Below are 17,505 nucleotides of genomic sequence, written 5' to 3' on the forward strand. Positions count from 1 at the left end.
AATTGCATGACATTCACAATTCAAGATTTAGGCTCATCCATACTTAAGGTTTTTATGCACCATTGTACTGATATACAGCGGTATCAAAACTGAGAAAAGAAAAGATCTTTGATGTACTTGCATATGGCACCTCAGTGAACTTTGTAAAATGTGTTTACAAATCTTTAATCAGGCAGTGGTGGAATCAAAAGTCATCTGCTAAGAAGGAATCATGATTTCTACAAAGAATTTAAAATTTTCTATGGACCTTGTCATCTGAGCATATCTTAAGCAACAACTATAAGTGTGAAAACAGCACATAAGGAAAAGAATGTATTGGCCGGGAATCTAACCCAGGTCAACTGCTTGGAAGGCATCTATGCTCACCACTATACCACCAATGCTTGAGCACTTTTCAAGTGCATATTGTGGCCAATATGGAAATCACAACAACTGTTTGAAAGATATTTATAGCCTGCGCTGTAGCACCATTGGTGGTAGATATTTAAACAAAATTGGCAAATTGCATGACATTCACAATTCAAGATTTAGGCTCATCCATGCTTAAGGTTTTTATGCACCATTGAACTGATATACAGTGGTATCAAAACTGAGAAAAGAAAAGACCTTTGATGTACTTGCATATGGCACCTCAGTGAACTTTGTAAAATGTGTTTACAAATCTTTAATCAGGCAGTGGTGGAATCAAAAGTCATCTGCTAAGAAGGAATCATGATTTCTACAAAGAATTTAAAATTTTCTATGGACCTTGTCATCTGAGCATATCTTAAGCAACAACTATAAGTGTGAAAACAGCACATAAGGAAAAGAAAGTATTGGCCGGGAATCGATCCCGGGTCAACTGCTTGGAAGGCAGCTATGCTCACCACTATACCACCAATGCTTGAGCACTTTTCAAGCGCATATTGTGGCCAATATGGAAATCACAACAACTGTTTGAAAGATATTTATAGCCTGCGCTGTAGCACCATTGGTGGTAGATATTTAAACAAAATTAGCAAATTGCATGACATTCACAATTCAAGATTTAGGCTCATCCATACTTAAGGTTTTTATGCACCATTGTACTGATATACAGCGGTATCAAAACTGAGAAAAGAAAAGATCTTTGATGTACTTGCATATGGCACCTCAGTGAACTTTGTAAAATGTGTTTACAAATCTTTAATCAGGCAGTGGTGGAATCAAAAGTCATCTGCTAAGAAGGAATCATGATTTCTACAAAGAATTTAAAATTTTCTATGGACCTTGTCATCTGAGCATATCTTTAGCAACAACTATAAGTGTGAAAACAGCACATAAGGAAAAGAAAGTATTGGCCGGGAATCGATCCCGGGTCAACTGCTTGGAAGGCAGCTATGCTCACCACTATACCACCAATGCTTGAGCACTTTTCAAGTGCATATTGTGGCCAATATGGAAATCACAACAACTGTTTGAAAGATATTTATAGCCTGCACTGTAGCACCATTGGTGGTAGATATTTAAACAAAATTGGCAAATTGCATGACATTCACAATTCAAGATTTAGGCTTATCCATACTTAAGGTTTTTATGCACCATTGAACTGATATACAGTGGTATCAAAACTGAGAAAAGAAAAGACCTTTGATGTACTTGCATATGGCACCTCAGTGAACTTTGTAAAATGTGTTTACAAATCTTTAATCAGGCAGTGGTGGAATCAAAAGTCATCTGCTAAGAAGGAATCATGATTTCTACAAAGATTTTAACATTTCCTATGGACCTTGTCATCTGAGCATATCTTAAGCAACAACTATAAGTGCGAAAACAGCACATAAGGAAAAGGATGCATTGGCCGGGAATCGAACCCGGGTCGACTGCTTGGAAGGCAGCTATGCTCACCCCTATACCACCAATGCTTGAGCACTTTTCAAATGCATATAGTGGCCAATATGGAAATCACAACAACTGTTTGAAAGATATTTATAGCCTGCACTGTAGCACCATTGGTGGAAGATATTCAAACAAAATTGGCAAATTGCATGACATTCACAATTCAAGATTTAGGCTCATCCATACTTAAGGTTTTTATGCACCATTGAACTGATATACAGTGGTATCAAAACTGAGAAAAGAAAAGACCTTTGATGTACTTGCATATGGCACCTCAGTGAACTTTGTAAAATGTGTTTACAAATCTTTAATCAGGCAGTGGTGGAATCAAAAGTCATCTGCTAAGAAGGAATCATGATTTCTACAAAGATTTTAACATTTCCTATGGACCTTGTCATCTGAGCATATCTTAAGCAACAACTATAAGTGCGAAAACAGCACATAAGGAAAAGGATGAATTGGCCGGGAATCGAACACGGGTCAACTGCTTGGTAGGCAGCTATGCTCACCCCTATACCACCAATGCTTGAGCACTTTTCAAATGCATATAGTGGCCAATATGGAAATCACAACAACTGTTTGAAAGATATTTATAGCCTGCGCTGTAGCACCATTGGTGGAAGATATTCAAACAAAATTGGCAAATTGCATGACATTCACAATTCAAGATTTAGGCTCATCCATACTTAAGGTTTTTATGCACCATTGAACTGATATACAGTGGTATCAAAACTGAGAAAAGAAAAGACCTTTGATGTACTTGCATATGGCACCTCAGTGAACTTTGTAAAATGTGTTTACAAATCTTTAATCAGGCAGTGGTGGAATCAAAAGTAATCTGCTAAGAAGGAATCATGATTTATACAAAGATTTTAACACTTTCTATGGACCTTGTCATCTGAGCATATCTTAAGCAACAACTATAAGTGCGAAAACAGCACATAAGGAAAAGGATGCATTGGCCAGGAATCAAACCCAGGCCAACTGCTTGGAAGGCAGCTATGCTCACCACTATACCACCAATGATTGAGCACTTTTCAAATGCACATAGTGGCCAATATGGAAATCACAACAACTGTTTGAAAGATATTTATAGCCTGCGCTGTAGCACCATTGGTGGAAGATATTCAAACAAAATTGTCAAATTGCATGGCATTCACAATTCAAGATTTAGGCTCATCCATACTTAAGGTTTTTATGCACCATTGAACTGATATACAGTGGTATCAAAACTGAGAAAAGAAAAGACCTTTGATGTACTTGCATATGGCACCTCAGTGAACTTTGTAAAATATATTTACAAATCTTTAATCAAGCAGTGGTGGAATCAAAAGTCATCTGCTAAGAAGGAATCATGATTTCTACAAAGAATTAAAAAATTTCTATGGACCTTGTCATCTGAGCATATCTTAAGCAACAACTAAAAGTGTGAAAACAGCACATAAGGAAAAGAATGTATTGGCCGGGAATCGAACCCGGGTCAACTGCTTGGAAGGAAGCTATGCTCACCACTATACCACCAATGCTTGAGCACTTTTCAAGTGCATATTGTGGCCAATATGGAAATCACAACAACTGTTTGAAAGATATTTATAGCCTGTGCTGTAGCACCATTGGTGGTAGATATTTAAACATAATTGGAAAATTGCATGACATTCACAATTCAAGATTTAGGCTCATCCATACTTAAGGTTTTTATGCACCATTGAACTGATATACAGTGGTATCAAAACTGAGAAAAGAAAAGACCTTTGATGTACTTGCATATGGCACCTCAGTGAACTTTGTAAAATGTGTTTACAAATCTTTAATCAGGCAGTGGTGGAATCAAAAGTCATCTGCTAAGAAGGAATCATGATTTCTACAAAGATTTTAACATTTCCTATGGACCTTGTCATCTGAGCATATCTTAAGCAACAACTATAAGTGCGAAAACAGCACATAAGGAAAAGGATGAATTGGCCGGGAACCTAACCCGGGTCAACTGCTTGGAAGGCAGCTATGCTCACCACTATACCACCAATGCTTGAGCACTTTTCAAATGCATATAGTGTCCAATATGGAAATCACAACAACTGTTTGAAAGATATTTATAGCCTGCGCTGTAGCACCATTGGTGGAAGATATTCAAACAAAATTGGCAAATTGCATGACATTCACAATTCAAGATTTAGGCTCATCCATACTTAGGGTTTTTTTGCACCATAGAACTGATATACAGTGGTATCAAAACTGAGAAAAGAAAAGACCTTTGATGTACTTGCATATGGCACCTCAGTGAACTTTGTAAAATATATTTACAAATCTTTAATCAAGATGTGGTGGAATCAAAAGTCATCTGCTAAGAAGGAATCATGATTTCTACAAAGAATTTAAAATTTTCTATGGACCTTGTCATCTGAGCATATCTTAAGCAACAACTATAAGTGTGAAAACAGCACATAAGGAAAAGAATGTATTGGCCGGGAATCGATCCCTGGTCAACTGCTTGGAAGGCAGATATGCTCACCACTATACCACCAATGCTTGAGCACTTTTCAAGTGCATATTGTGGCCAATATGGAAATCACAACAACTGTTTGAAAGATATTTATTGCCTGCGCTGTAGCACCATTGGTGGTAGATATTTAAACAAAATTGGCAAATTGCATGACATTCACAATTCAAGATTTAGGTTCATCCATGCTTAAGGTTTTTATGCACCATTGAACTGATATACAGTGGTATCAAAACTGAGAAAAGAAAAGACCTTCGATTTACTTGCATATGGCACCTCAGTGAACTTTGGAAAATGTGTTTACAAATCTTTAATCAGGCAGTGGTGGAATCAAAAGTCATCTGCTAAGAAGGAATCATGATTTCTACAAAGATTTTAACATTTCCTATGGACCTTGTCATCTGAGCATATCTTAAGCAACAACTATAAGTGCGAAAACAGCACATAAGGAAAAGGATGAATTGGCCTGGAATCTAACCCGGGTTGACTGCTTGGAAGGCAGCTATGCTCACCACTATACCACCAATGCTTGAGCACTTTTCAAATGCATATAGTGGCCAATATGGAAATCACAACAACTGTTTGAAAGATATTTATAGCCTGCGCTGTAGCACCATTGGTGGAAGATATTCAAACAAAATTGGCAAATTGCATGACATTCACAATTCAAGATTTAGGCTCATCCATACTTAAGGTTTTTATGCATCATTGAACTGATATACAGTGGTATCAAAACTGAGAAAAGAAAATACCTTCGATTTACTTGCATATGGCACCTCAGTGAACTTTGTAAAATGTGTTTACAAATCTTTAATCATGCAGTGGTGGAATCAAAAGTCATCTGCTAAGAATGAATCATGATTTCTACAAATATTTTAACATTTTCTATGGACCTTGTCATCTAAGCATATCTTCAGAAACAACTATAAGTGTGAAAACAGCACATAAGGAAAAGAATGCATTGGCCGGGAATCGAACCCGAGTCAACTGCTTGGAAGGCAGCTATGCTCACCACTATACCACCAATGCTTGAGCTCTTTTTAAATGCATATAGTGGCCAATATGGAAATCACAACAACTGTTTGAAAGATATTTATAGCCTGCGCTGTATGTAGCACCATTGGTGGAAGATATTCAAACAAAATTGGCAAATTGCATGACATTCACAATTCAAGATTTAGGCTCATCCATACTTAAGGTTTTTATGCACCATTGAACTGATATACAGTGGTATCAAAACTGAGAAAAGAAAAGACCTTCGATTTACTTGCATATGGCACCTCAGTGAACTTTGTAAAATGTGTTTACAAATCTTTAATCAGGCAGTGGTGGAATCAAAAGTCATCTGCTAAGAAGGAATCATGATTTTTACAAAGATTTTAACATTTTCTATGGACCTTGTCATCTGAGCATATCTTAAGCAACAACTATAAGTGCGAAAACAGCACATAAGGAAAAGGATGCAGTGGCCGGGAATCGAACCCGGGTCAACTGTTTGGAAGGCAGCAATGCTCACCACTATACCACCAATGCTTGAGCACTTTTCAAATGCATATAGTGGCCAATATGGAAATCACAACAACTGTTTGAAAGATATTTATAGCCTGCGCTGTAGCACCATTGGTGGAAGATATTCAAACAAAATTGGAAAATTGCATGACATTCACAATTCAAGATTTAGGCTCATCCATACTTAAGGTTTTTATGCACCATATAACTGATATACAGTGGTATCAAAACTGAGAAAAGAAAAGACCTGTGATGTACTTGCATATGGCACCTCAGTGAACTTTGTAAAATGTATTTACAAATCTTTAATCAGGCAGTGGTGGAATCAAAAGTCATCTGCTAAGAAGGAATCATGATTTTTACAAAGATTTTAACATTTTCTATGGACCTTGTCATCTGAGCATATCTTAAGCAACAACTATAAGTGCGAAAACAGCACATAAGGAAAAGAAAGCATTGGCCGGGAATCGAATCCGGGTCAACTGCTTGGAAGGCAACTATGCTCACCACTATACCACCAATGCTTGAGCACTTTTCCAATGCATATAGTGGCCAATATGGAAATCACAACAACTGTTTGAAAGATATTTATAGCCTGTGCTGTAGCACCATTGGTGGAAGATATTCAAACAAAATTGGAAAATTGCATGACATTCACAATTCAAGATTTAGGATCATCCATACTTAAGGTTTTTATGCACCATTGAACTGATATATAGTGGTATCAAAACTGAGAAAAGAAAAGACCTTTGATTTACTTGCATATGGCACCTCAGTGAACTTTGTAAAATGTATTTACAAATCTTTAATCAGGCAGTGGTGGAATCAAAAGGCATCTGCTAAGAAGGAATCATGCTTTCTTCAAAGATTTTAACATATTCTATAGACCTTGTCATCTGAGCATATCTTAAGCAACAACTATAAGTGCGAAAACAGCACATAAGGAAAAGGATGCATTGGCCGGGAATCGAACCCGGGTCAACTGCTTGGAAGGCAGCTACGCTCACCACTATACCACCAATGCTTGAGCACTCTTCAAATGCATATAGTGGCCAATATGGAAATCACAAGAACTGTTTGAAAGATATTTATAGCCTGCGCTGTAGCACCATTGGTGGAAGATATTCAAACAAAATTGTCAAATTGCATGGCATTCACAATTCAAGATTTAGGCTGATCCATACTTAAGGTTTTTATGCATCATTGAACTGATATACAGTGGTATCAAAACTGAGAAAAGAAAAGACCTTTGATGTACTTGCATATGGCACCTCAGTGAACTTTGTAAAATGTGTTTACATATCTTTAATCAGGCAGTGGTGGAATCAAAAGTCATCTGCTAAGAAGGAATCATGATTTCTACAAAGATTTTAACATTTTCTATTGACCTTGTCATCTGAGCATATCTTAAGCAACAACTATAAGTGCGAAAACAGCACATAAGGAAGAGGATGCATTGGCCGGGAATCGAACCCGGGTTAACTGCTTGGAAAGCAGCTATGCTCACCACTATACCATCAATGCTTGAGCACTTTTCAAATGCATATAGTGGCCAATATGGAAATCACAACAACTGTTTGAAAGATTTTTATAGCCTGCGCTGTAGCACCATTGGTGGTAGTTATTCAAACAAAATTAGCAAATTGCATGACATTCACAATTCAAGATTTAGGCTCATCCATACTTAAGGTTTTTATGCACCATAGAACTGATATACAGTGGTATCAAAACTGAGAAAAGAAAAGACCTTTGATGTACTTGCATATGGCACCTCAGTGAACTTTGTAAAATGTGTTTACATATCTTTAATCATGCAGTGGTGGAATCAAAAGTCATCTGCTAAGAAGGAATCATGATTTTTAAAAGATTTTAAGATTTTCTATGGACCTTGTCATCTGAGCATATCTTAAGCAACAACTATAAGTGTGAAAACAGCACATAAGGAAAAGAATGCATTGGCCGGGAATCGAACCCGGGTCAACTGCTTGGAATGCAGCTATGCTCACCACTATACCACCAATGCTTGAGCGCTTTTCAAATGCATATAGTGGTCAATATGGAAATCACAACAACTGTTTGAAAGATATTTATAGCCTGTGCTGTAGCACCATTGGTGGAAGATATTCAAACAAAATTGGAAAATTGCATGACATTCACAATTCAAGATTTAGGCTCATCCATACTTAAGGTTTTTATGCACCATAGAACTGATATACAGTGGTATCAAAACTGAGAAAAGAAAAGACCTGTGATGTACTTGCATATGGCACCTCAGTGAACTTTGTAAAATGTATTTACAAATCTTTAATCAGGCAGTGGTGGAATCAAAAGTAATCTGCTAAGAAGGAATCAAGATTTCTAAAAAGATTTTAACATTTTCTATGGACCTTGTCATCTGAGCATATCTTAAGCAACAACTATAAGTGCGAAAACAGCACATAAGGAAAAGGATGCATTGGCTGGGAATTGAACCCAGTTCAACTGCTTGGAAGGCAGCTATGCTCACCACTATACCACCAATGCTTGAGCTCTATTCAAATGCATATAGTGGCCAATATGGAAATCACAACAACTGTTTGAAAGATATTTATAGCCTGTGCTGTAGCACCATTGGTGGAAGATATTCAAACAAAATTGGAAAATTGCATGACATTCACAATTCAAGATTTAGGCTCATCCATACTTAAGGTTTTTATGCACCATTGAACTGATATACAGTGGTATCAAAACTGAGAAAAGAAAAGACCTTCGATTTACTTGCATATGGCACCTCAGTGAACTTTGTAAAATGTATTTACAAATCTTTAATCAGGCAGTGGTGGAATCAAAAGTAATCTGCTAAGAAGGAATCATGATTTCTACATAGATTTTAACATTTTCTATGGACCTTGTCATCTGAGCATATCTTAAGCAACAACTATAAGTGCGAAAACAGCACATAAGGAAAAGGATGCATTGGCCGGGAATCGAACCTGGGTCAACTGCTTGGAAGGCAGCTCTGCTCACCACTATACCACCAATGCATGAGCTCTATTCAAATGCATATAGTGGCCAATATGGAAATCACAAAAACTGTTTGAAAGATATTTATAGCCTGTGCTGTAGCACCATTGGTGGAAGATATTCAAACAAAATTGGAAAATTGCATGACATTCACAATTCAAGATTTAGGCTCATCCATACTTAAGGTTTTTATGCACCATAGAACTGATATACAGTGGTATCAAAACTGAGAAAAGAAAAGACCTGTGATGTACTTGCATATGGCACCTCAGTGAACTTTGTAAAATGTATTTACAAATCTTTAATCAAGCAGTGGTGGAATCAAAAGTCATCTGCTAAGAAGGAATCATGATTTTTACAAAGATTTTAACATTTTCTATGGACCTTGTCATCTGAGCATATCTTAAGCAACAACTATAAGTGCGAAAACAGCACATAAGGAAAAGAATGCATTGGCCAGGAATCGAACCCGGGTCAACTGCTTGGAAGGCAGCTATGCTCACCACTATACCACCAATACTTGAGCACTTTTCAAATGCATATAGTGGCCAATATGGAAATCACAACAACTGTTTGAAAGATATTTATAGCCTGCGCTGTAGCACCATTGGTGGAAGATATTCAAACAAAATTGGAAAATTGCATGACATTCACAATTCAAGATTTAGGCTCATCCATACTTAAGGTTTTAATGCACCATTGAACTGATATACAGTGGTATCAAAACTGAGAAAAGAAAAGACCTTCGATTTACTTGCATATGGCACCTCAGTGAACTTTGTAAAATGTATTTACAAATATTTAATCAGGCAGTGGTGGAATCAAAAGGCATCTGCTAAGAAGGAATCATGCTTTCTTCAAAGATTTTAACATTTTCTATAGACCTTGTCATCTGAGCATATCTTAAGCAACAACTATAAGTGCGAAAACAGCACATAAGGAAAAGGATGCATTGGCCGGGAATCGAGCCCGGGTCAACTGCTTGGAAGGCAGCTATGCTCACCACTATACCACCAATGCTTGAGCACTTTTCAAATGCATATAGTGGCCAATATGGAAATCACAACAACTGTTTGAAAGATTTTTATAGCCTGCGCTGTAGCACCATTGGTGGTAGTTATTCAAACAAAATTGGCAAATTGCATGACATTCACAATTCAAGATTTAGGCTCATCCATACTTAAGGTTTTTATGCACCATAGAACTGATATACAGTGGTATCAAAACTGAGAAAAGAAAAGACCTTTGATGTACTTGCATATGGCACCCCAGTGAACTTTGTAAAATGTGTTTACAAATCTTTAATCATGCAGAGGTGGAATCAAAAAGTCATCTGCTAAGAAGGAATCATGATTTCTACAAAGATTTTAAGATTTTCTATGGACCTTGTCATCTGAGCATATCTTAAGCAACAACTATAAGTGTGAAAACAGCACATAAGGAAAAGAATGCATTGGCCGGGAATCGAACCCGGGTTAACTGTTTGGAATGCATCTATGCTCACCACTATACCACCAATGCTTGAGCGCTTTTCAAATGCATATAGTGGTCAATATGGAAATCACAACAACTTTTTGAAAGATATTTATAGCCTGCGCTGTAGCACCATTGGTGGTAGATATTCAAACAAAATTGGCAAATTGCATGGCATTCACAATTCAAGATATAGGCTCATCCATACTTAAGGTTTTTATGCACCATTGAACTGATATACAGTGGTATCAAAACTGAGAAAAGAAAAGACCTTCGATTTACTTGCATATGGCACCTCAGTGAACTTTGTAAAATGTATTTACAAATCTTTAATCAGGCAGTGGTGGAATCAAAAGTAATCTGCTAAGAAGGAATCATGATTTCTACAAAGATTTTAACATTTTCTATGGACCTTGTCATCTGAGCATATCTTAAGCAACAACTATAAGTGCGAAAACAGCACATAAGGAAAAGGATGCATTGGCCGGGAATCGAACCCGGATCAACTGCTTGGAAGGCAGCTCTGCTCACCACTATACCACCAATGCATGAGCTCTATTCAAATGCATATAGTGGCCAATATGGAAATCACAACAACTGTTTGAAAGATATTTATAGCCTGCGCTGTAGCACCATTGGTGGAAGATATTCAAACAAAATTGGAAAATTGCATGACATTCACAATTCAAGATTTAGGCTCATCCATACTTAAGGTTTTTATGCACCATAGAACTGATATACAGTGGTATCAAAACTGAGAAAAGAAAAGACCTGTGATGTACTTGCATATGGCACCTCAGTGAACTTTGTAAAATGTATTTACAAATCTTTAATCAAGCAGTGGTGGAATCAAAAGTCATCTGCTAAGAAGGAATCATGATTTTTACAAAGATTTTAACATTTTTTATGGACCTTGTCATCTGAGCATATCTTAAGCAACAACTATAAGTGCGAAAACAGCACATAAGGAAAAGAATGCATTGGCCAGGAATCGAACCCGGGTCAACTGCTTGGAAGGCAGCTATGCTCACCACTATACCACCAATACTTGAGCACTTTTCAAATGCATATAGTGGCCAATATGGAAATCACAACAACTGTTTGAAAGATATTTATAGCCTGCGCTGTAGCACCATTGGTGGAAGATATTCAAACAAAATTGGAAAATTGCATGACATTCACAATTCAAGATTTAGGCTCATCCATACTTAAGGTTTTAATGCACCATTGAACTGATATACAGTGGTATCAAAACTGAGAAAAGAAAAGACCTTCGATTTACTTGCATATGGCACCTCAGTGAACTTTGTAAAATGTATTTACAAATATTTAATCAGGCAGTGGTGGAATCAAAAGGCATCTGCTAAGAAGGAATCATGCTTTCTTCAAAGATTTTAACATTTTCTATGGACCTTGTCATCTGAGCATATCTTAAGCAACAACTATAAGTGCGAAAACAGCACATAAGGAAAAGGATGCATTGGCCGGGAATCGAGCCCGGGTCAACTGCTTGGAAGGCAGCTATGCTCACCACTATACCACCAATGCTTGAGCACTTTTCAAATGCATATAGTGGCCAATATGGAAATCACAACAACTGTTTGAAAGATTTTTATAGCCTGCGCTGTAGCACCATTGGTGGTAGTTATTCAAACAAAATTGGCAAATTGCATGACATTCACAATTCAAGATTTAGGCTCATCCATACTTAAGGTTTTTATGCACCATAGAACTGATATACAGTGGTATCAAAACTGAGAAAAGAAAAGACCTTTGATGTACTTGCATATGGCACCCCAGTGAACTTTGTAAAATGTGTTTACAAATCTTTAATCATGCAGAGGTGGAATCAAAAAGTCATCTGCTAAGAAGGAATCATGATTTCTACAAAGATTTTAAGATTTTCTATGGACCTTGTCATCTGAGCATATCTTAAGCAACAACTATAAGTGTGAAAACAGCACATGAGGAAAAGAATGCATTGGCCGGGAATCGAACCCGGGTTAACTGTTTGGAATGCATCTATGCTCACCACTATACCACCAATGCTTGAGCGCTTTTCAAATGCATATAGTGGTCAATATGGAAATCACAACAACTTTTTGAAAGATATTTATAGCCTGCGCTGTAGCACCATTGGTGGTAGATATTCAAACAAAATTGGCAAATTGCATGGCATTCACAATTCAAGATTTAGGCTCATCCATACTTAAGGTTTTTATGCACCATTGAACTGATATACAGTGGTATCAAAACTGAGAAAAGAAAAGACCTTCGATTTACTTGCATCTGGCACCTCAGTGAACTTTGTAAAATGTATTTACATATCTTTAATCAGGCAGTGGTGGAATCAAAAGTCATCTGCTAAGAAGGAATCATGATTTCTACAAAGATTTTAACATTTTCTATGGACCTTGTCATCTGAGCATATCTTAAGCAACAACTATAAGTGCGAAAACAGCACATAAGGAAAAGGAATGCATTGGCCTGGAATCGAACCCGGGTCAACTGCTTGGAAGGCAGCTATGCTCACCACTATACCACCAATGCTTGAGCACTTTTCAAATGCATATAGTGGCCAATATGGAAATCACAACAACTGTTTGAAAGATATTTATAGCCTGCGCTGTAGCACCATTGGTGGAAGATATTCAAACAAAATTGTCAAATTGCATGGCATTCACAATTCAAGATTTAGGCTCATCCATACTTAAGGTTTTTATGCACCATTGAACTGATATACAGTGGTATCAAAACTGAGAAAAGAAAAGACCTTCGATTTACTTGCATATGGCACCTCAGTGAACTTTGTAAAATGTATTTACAAATCTTTAATCAGGCAGTGGTGGAATCAAAAGTCATCTGCTAAGAAAGAATCATGATTTCTACAAAGATTTTAACATTTTCTATGGACCTTGTCATCTGAGCATATCTTAAGCAAAAACTATAAGTGTGAAAACAGCACATAAGGAAGAGGATGCATTGGCCGGGAATCGAACCCGGGTTAACTGCTTGAAAGGCAGCTATGCTCACCACTATACCATCAATGCTTGAGCACTTTTGAAGTGCATAAAGTGGCCAATATGGAAATCACAACCACTGTTTGAAAGATTTTTATAGCCTGCGCTGTAGCACCATTGGTGGAAGATATTCAAACAAAATTGGCAAATTGCATGGCATTCACAATTCAAGATTTAGGCTCATCCATACTTAAGGTTTTTATGCACCATTGAACTGATATACAGTGGTATCAAAACTGAGAAAAGAAAAGACCTTCGATTTACTTGCATATGGCACCTCAGTGAACTTTGTAAAATGTATTTACAAATTTTTAATCAGGCAGTGGTGGAATCAAAAGTCATCTGCTAAGAAGGAATCATGATTTCTACAAAGATTTTAACATTTTCTATGGACCTTGTCATCTGAGCATATCTTAAGCAACAACTATAAGTGCGAAAACAGCACATAAGGAAAAGGATGCATTGCCCGGGAATCGAACCCGGGTCAACTGCTTGGAAGGCAGCTATGCTCACCACTATACCACCAATGCTTCAGCTCTTGTCGAATTCATATAGTGGCCAATATGGAAATCACAACAACTGTTTGAAAGATATTTATAGCCTGTGCTGTAGCACCATTGGTGGAAGATATTCAAACAAAATTGGAAAATTGCATGACATTCACAATTCAAGATTTAGGCTCATCCATACTTAAGGTTTTTATGCACCATTGAACTGATATACAGTGGTATCAAAACTGAGAAAAGAAAAGACCTTTGATTTACTTGCATATGGCACCTCAGTGAACTTTGTAAAATGTATTTACAAATATTTAATCAGGCAGTGGTGGAATCAAAAGGCATCTGCTAAGAAGGAATCATGCTTTCTTCAAAGATTTTAACATTTTCTATGGACCTTGTCATCTGAGCATATCTTAAGCAACAACTATAAGTGCGAAAACAGCACATAAGGAAAAGGATGCATTGGCCGGGAATCGAGCCCGGGTCAACTGCTTGGAAGGTAGCTATGCTCACCACCATACCACCAATGCTTGAGCACTTTTCAAATGCATATAGTGGCCAATATGGAAATCACAACAACTGTTTGAAAGATTTTTATAGCCTGCGCTGTAGCACCATTGGTGGTAGTTATTCAAACAAAATTGGCAAATTGCATGACATTCACAATTCAAGATTTAGGCTCATCCATACTAGTAGATAAAGTCAACCTTTCTGTCAAACTTGACAGTTGTTAACGCCCCCTTGCACTAGGACCCGCCCCCTTTTAATATTAAATGATAGTGTTTTATATCGCTTAATATAAAATTAATATAAATTTATAGTGTTCGATATTAAAACGTATTAAAAATTGTCGCGTAACACCAGTCGCAGAGTGTCAAGCAGCACCAGTCGCAGAATGTCTCATATGACACACACTTTAAAATACATCTTTTTTTTTTTTTTTTTTGTAACACAAAATGTTCTTACATTCCAGCAGCTGAAACTTCATGAGTCACACATGTTACAGTTTTAAAAAGGATAATCACTAATGACCGTGTCACAAAGGTCATTTTAAATGCTCAGAAACCCCTCAGAAGCCACGATGTACAATTTAACCATGAACATTCTTAGAAGCAAGGGTTCATCACACATGGCACTAATTTAAAAGGTCATTTTAAAATGTCACAAAGGTCATTTTAAATGCTCAGAAACCCTCAGAAGCCACGATGTACAATTTAACCATGAACATTCTTAGAAGCAAGGGTTCATCACACATGGTACTAATTTAAAAGGTCATTTTAAATGTCACAGAAACCCCTCAGAAGCACGATGTGCAAATTTGACCATGACCATTGCTTATAATTTGACCATGACCATTTTCGATTGTTATCTCTGTAGAGGAACATTAGCACCACCTACAGGTTTATGTGTTGACTCAAATCGGATTTTTCCATCTTTTGGATTAATTACATACCATAATGAGATATCATGGTGATGGTTCCTAATCAAAACCATTTTCGATTGTTATCTCTGTAGAGGAACATTAGCACCACCTACAGGTTTATGTGTTGACTCAAATCGGATTTTTCCATCTTTTGGATTAATTACATACCATAATGAGATATCATGGTGATGGGTCCTAATCAAATCAGTAAGCCCGTGTATATTTATGGAATCATAAAATAATTTTGTATTCATGTACAAAGACAATATTTTTTGTAATTTTAGCTACAAATCAGTAAGCCAGTGTATATTTATGGAATCATAAAATAATTTTGTATTCATGTACATTAGTTCATAAGAACTTCTGTATAATGCTTTTTATAAATTCATTTTATTATTAAATAATTTATGCGCTTTTTATGAGCCTCATATTCTACAGTATAAGATATACCCATTTGGAATGACTTCCATTCAATCTATACAAGTAGTTTAGACCACTCAGGATTTTTATTTTTTATTTATTTATTTATTTTTTTTCTTCTGTATATATAATATAAATGTATTTGGTATGCGTTTGATGCACTGTGTATGACATTTAAGAAACAGCTAAAAGATTATATCTTTATTGTAACTGAAAATAATTATCACATTTACTAATGTATAAACCAAAGATTATATGTTTAAAAGTCCCGCCCCAAGCATCTTGGAAATGTGGGACGGCGTACCACAGGTTGGTGGGGGCCATATGGCTCACAGCCAGTGTTATAAGAACAGACCACATCACTGAAGTGGGACAGAGCACTGAGAAGAAGAAATTTCAACTGAAGCTGCACAGCTATACACACGTGAAGACATTATGGTAAGTGTTATTATTATTATTATTATTATTATTATTATCATAATTATTATTATTATTATTATATTTATACATATTGCATTTTTTATTTTATTTATTTATTTATTTATTTTATTTTACAAATATGGCTCTGAAGGCTGTTTAAATATGTTGTTTCTATGCCGCGATATACACACTGTTACACGATTCTGTCCTGTCATTGCATCCTTTGTTTTTAGGCATACATGTATAATATGTTAATATTTCAAACCTATTGGACAGTTGCAAATCGCAGTATGCACTCATATGTGAAATGCATCGCTAAACAGCAACATCAATGCGATGCATTGTAACACATAGAACATATAGTTTTAATAATGTGGCTGTCTGAATGTTATTTAAATATGTGGTAATAGCGACATCTAGTGGTTCATTTTGGGAATGCGCCAACACAATATTTCAACTAATTCGTTTGATAGATATTAACCGTCTCTCATTTTCATTATTGGTTCAGAGACAGACAATGCAGAACATCAACAGCAAAAGATTATTATTATTATTATTATCATAATTATTATTATTATTATTATTATTATATTTATACATATTGCATTTTTTATTTTATTTATTTATTTATTTATTTTATTTTACAAATATGGCTCTGAAGGCTGTTTAAATATGTTGTTTCTATGCCGCGATATACACACTGTTACACGATTCTGTCCTGCCATTGCATCCTTTGTTTTTAGGCATACATGTATAATATGTTAATATTTCAAACCTATTGGACAGTTGCAAATCGCAGTATGCACTCATATGTGAAATGCATCGCTAAACAGCAACATCAATGCGATGCATTGTAACACATAGAACATATAGTTTTAATAATGTGGCTGTCTGAATGTTATTTAAATATGTGGTAATAGCGACATCTAGTGGTTCATTTTGGGAATGCGCCAACACAATATTTCAACTAATTCGTTTGATAGATATTAACCGTCTCTCATTTTCATTATTGGTTCAGAGACAGACAATGCAGAACATCAACAACAAAAACACTTTCATGGTTAGAAACAGATCTTCTTCTTCTGATGATGATGATGCTTTGCCAAGTTATCAAACCTCTCAAAGTAAGCTATGTCTATAAAGGACATTGACGCGTTTTTATTTATATTTCAAGTTTAAATAGTATGAAATTATAGTCAAGGTCTACAATTTGTTCATTTTTAAAAGTTTAAATAGTATGAACGTACAACAGTCTGGATACATTGATAAGTAATTATTAAATAGTAATTATTAAATAATTATTATTTTCTCATTTTTATTTCCCCCGATTTGACAGTAATCACAAATACAGAGAATCTCGATTTGTCTGTTGATAGTCCCTTT

At 36.1% G+C, this 17,505-nt stretch overlaps 12 non-coding genes across 12 annotated transcripts; all 12 read right to left on the minus strand.

Moving 5' to 3' along the window:
- Nucleotides 1-811: 811 nt before the first annotated feature.
- Nucleotides 812-883, minus strand: TRNAG-UCC (transfer RNA glycine (anticodon UCC)). Its single transcript has one exon. It is a non-coding gene; the product is annotated as a tRNA-Gly (tRNA).
- A 928-nt stretch (nt 884-1,811) lies between these two features.
- TRNAG-UCC (transfer RNA glycine (anticodon UCC)) lies at nt 1,812-1,883 on the minus strand. Its single transcript has one exon. It is a non-coding gene; the product is annotated as a tRNA-Gly (tRNA).
- Nucleotides 1,884-5,311: 3,428 nt separating this feature from the next.
- On the minus strand, nt 5,312-5,383 carry TRNAG-UCC (transfer RNA glycine (anticodon UCC)). The gene has a single exon. It is a non-coding gene; the product is annotated as a tRNA-Gly (tRNA).
- A 1,432-nt stretch (nt 5,384-6,815) lies between these two features.
- TRNAG-UCC (transfer RNA glycine (anticodon UCC)) lies at nt 6,816-6,887 on the minus strand. The gene has a single exon. It is a non-coding gene; the product is annotated as a tRNA-Gly (tRNA).
- A 927-nt stretch (nt 6,888-7,814) lies between these two features.
- Nucleotides 7,815-7,886, minus strand: TRNAG-UCC (transfer RNA glycine (anticodon UCC)). The gene has a single exon. It is a non-coding gene; the product is annotated as a tRNA-Gly (tRNA).
- Nucleotides 7,887-8,314: 428 nt separating this feature from the next.
- On the minus strand, nt 8,315-8,386 carry TRNAG-UCC (transfer RNA glycine (anticodon UCC)). Its single transcript has one exon. It is a non-coding gene; the product is annotated as a tRNA-Gly (tRNA).
- Nucleotides 8,387-9,814: 1,428 nt separating this feature from the next.
- TRNAG-UCC (transfer RNA glycine (anticodon UCC)) lies at nt 9,815-9,886 on the minus strand. Its single transcript has one exon. It is a non-coding gene; the product is annotated as a tRNA-Gly (tRNA).
- Nucleotides 9,887-10,815: 929 nt separating this feature from the next.
- On the minus strand, nt 10,816-10,887 carry TRNAG-UCC (transfer RNA glycine (anticodon UCC)). The gene has a single exon. It is a non-coding gene; the product is annotated as a tRNA-Gly (tRNA).
- Nucleotides 10,888-11,815: 928 nt separating this feature from the next.
- TRNAG-UCC (transfer RNA glycine (anticodon UCC)) lies at nt 11,816-11,887 on the minus strand. Its single transcript has one exon. It is a non-coding gene; the product is annotated as a tRNA-Gly (tRNA).
- Nucleotides 11,888-12,817: 930 nt separating this feature from the next.
- On the minus strand, nt 12,818-12,889 carry TRNAG-UCC (transfer RNA glycine (anticodon UCC)). The gene has a single exon. It is a non-coding gene; the product is annotated as a tRNA-Gly (tRNA).
- A 428-nt stretch (nt 12,890-13,317) lies between these two features.
- TRNAE-UUC (transfer RNA glutamic acid (anticodon UUC)) lies at nt 13,318-13,389 on the minus strand. Its single transcript has one exon. It is a non-coding gene; the product is annotated as a tRNA-Glu (tRNA).
- A 428-nt stretch (nt 13,390-13,817) lies between these two features.
- TRNAG-UCC (transfer RNA glycine (anticodon UCC)) lies at nt 13,818-13,889 on the minus strand. The gene has a single exon. It is a non-coding gene; the product is annotated as a tRNA-Gly (tRNA).
- Nucleotides 13,890-17,505: the final 3,616 nt, after the last annotated feature.

This window comes from Pseudophryne corroboree, chromosome 4, assembly GCF_028390025.1.
Source record: "Pseudophryne corroboree isolate aPseCor3 chromosome 4, aPseCor3.hap2, whole genome shotgun sequence".
NCBI lineage: Eukaryota > Metazoa > Chordata > Amphibia > Anura > Myobatrachidae > Pseudophryne > Pseudophryne corroboree.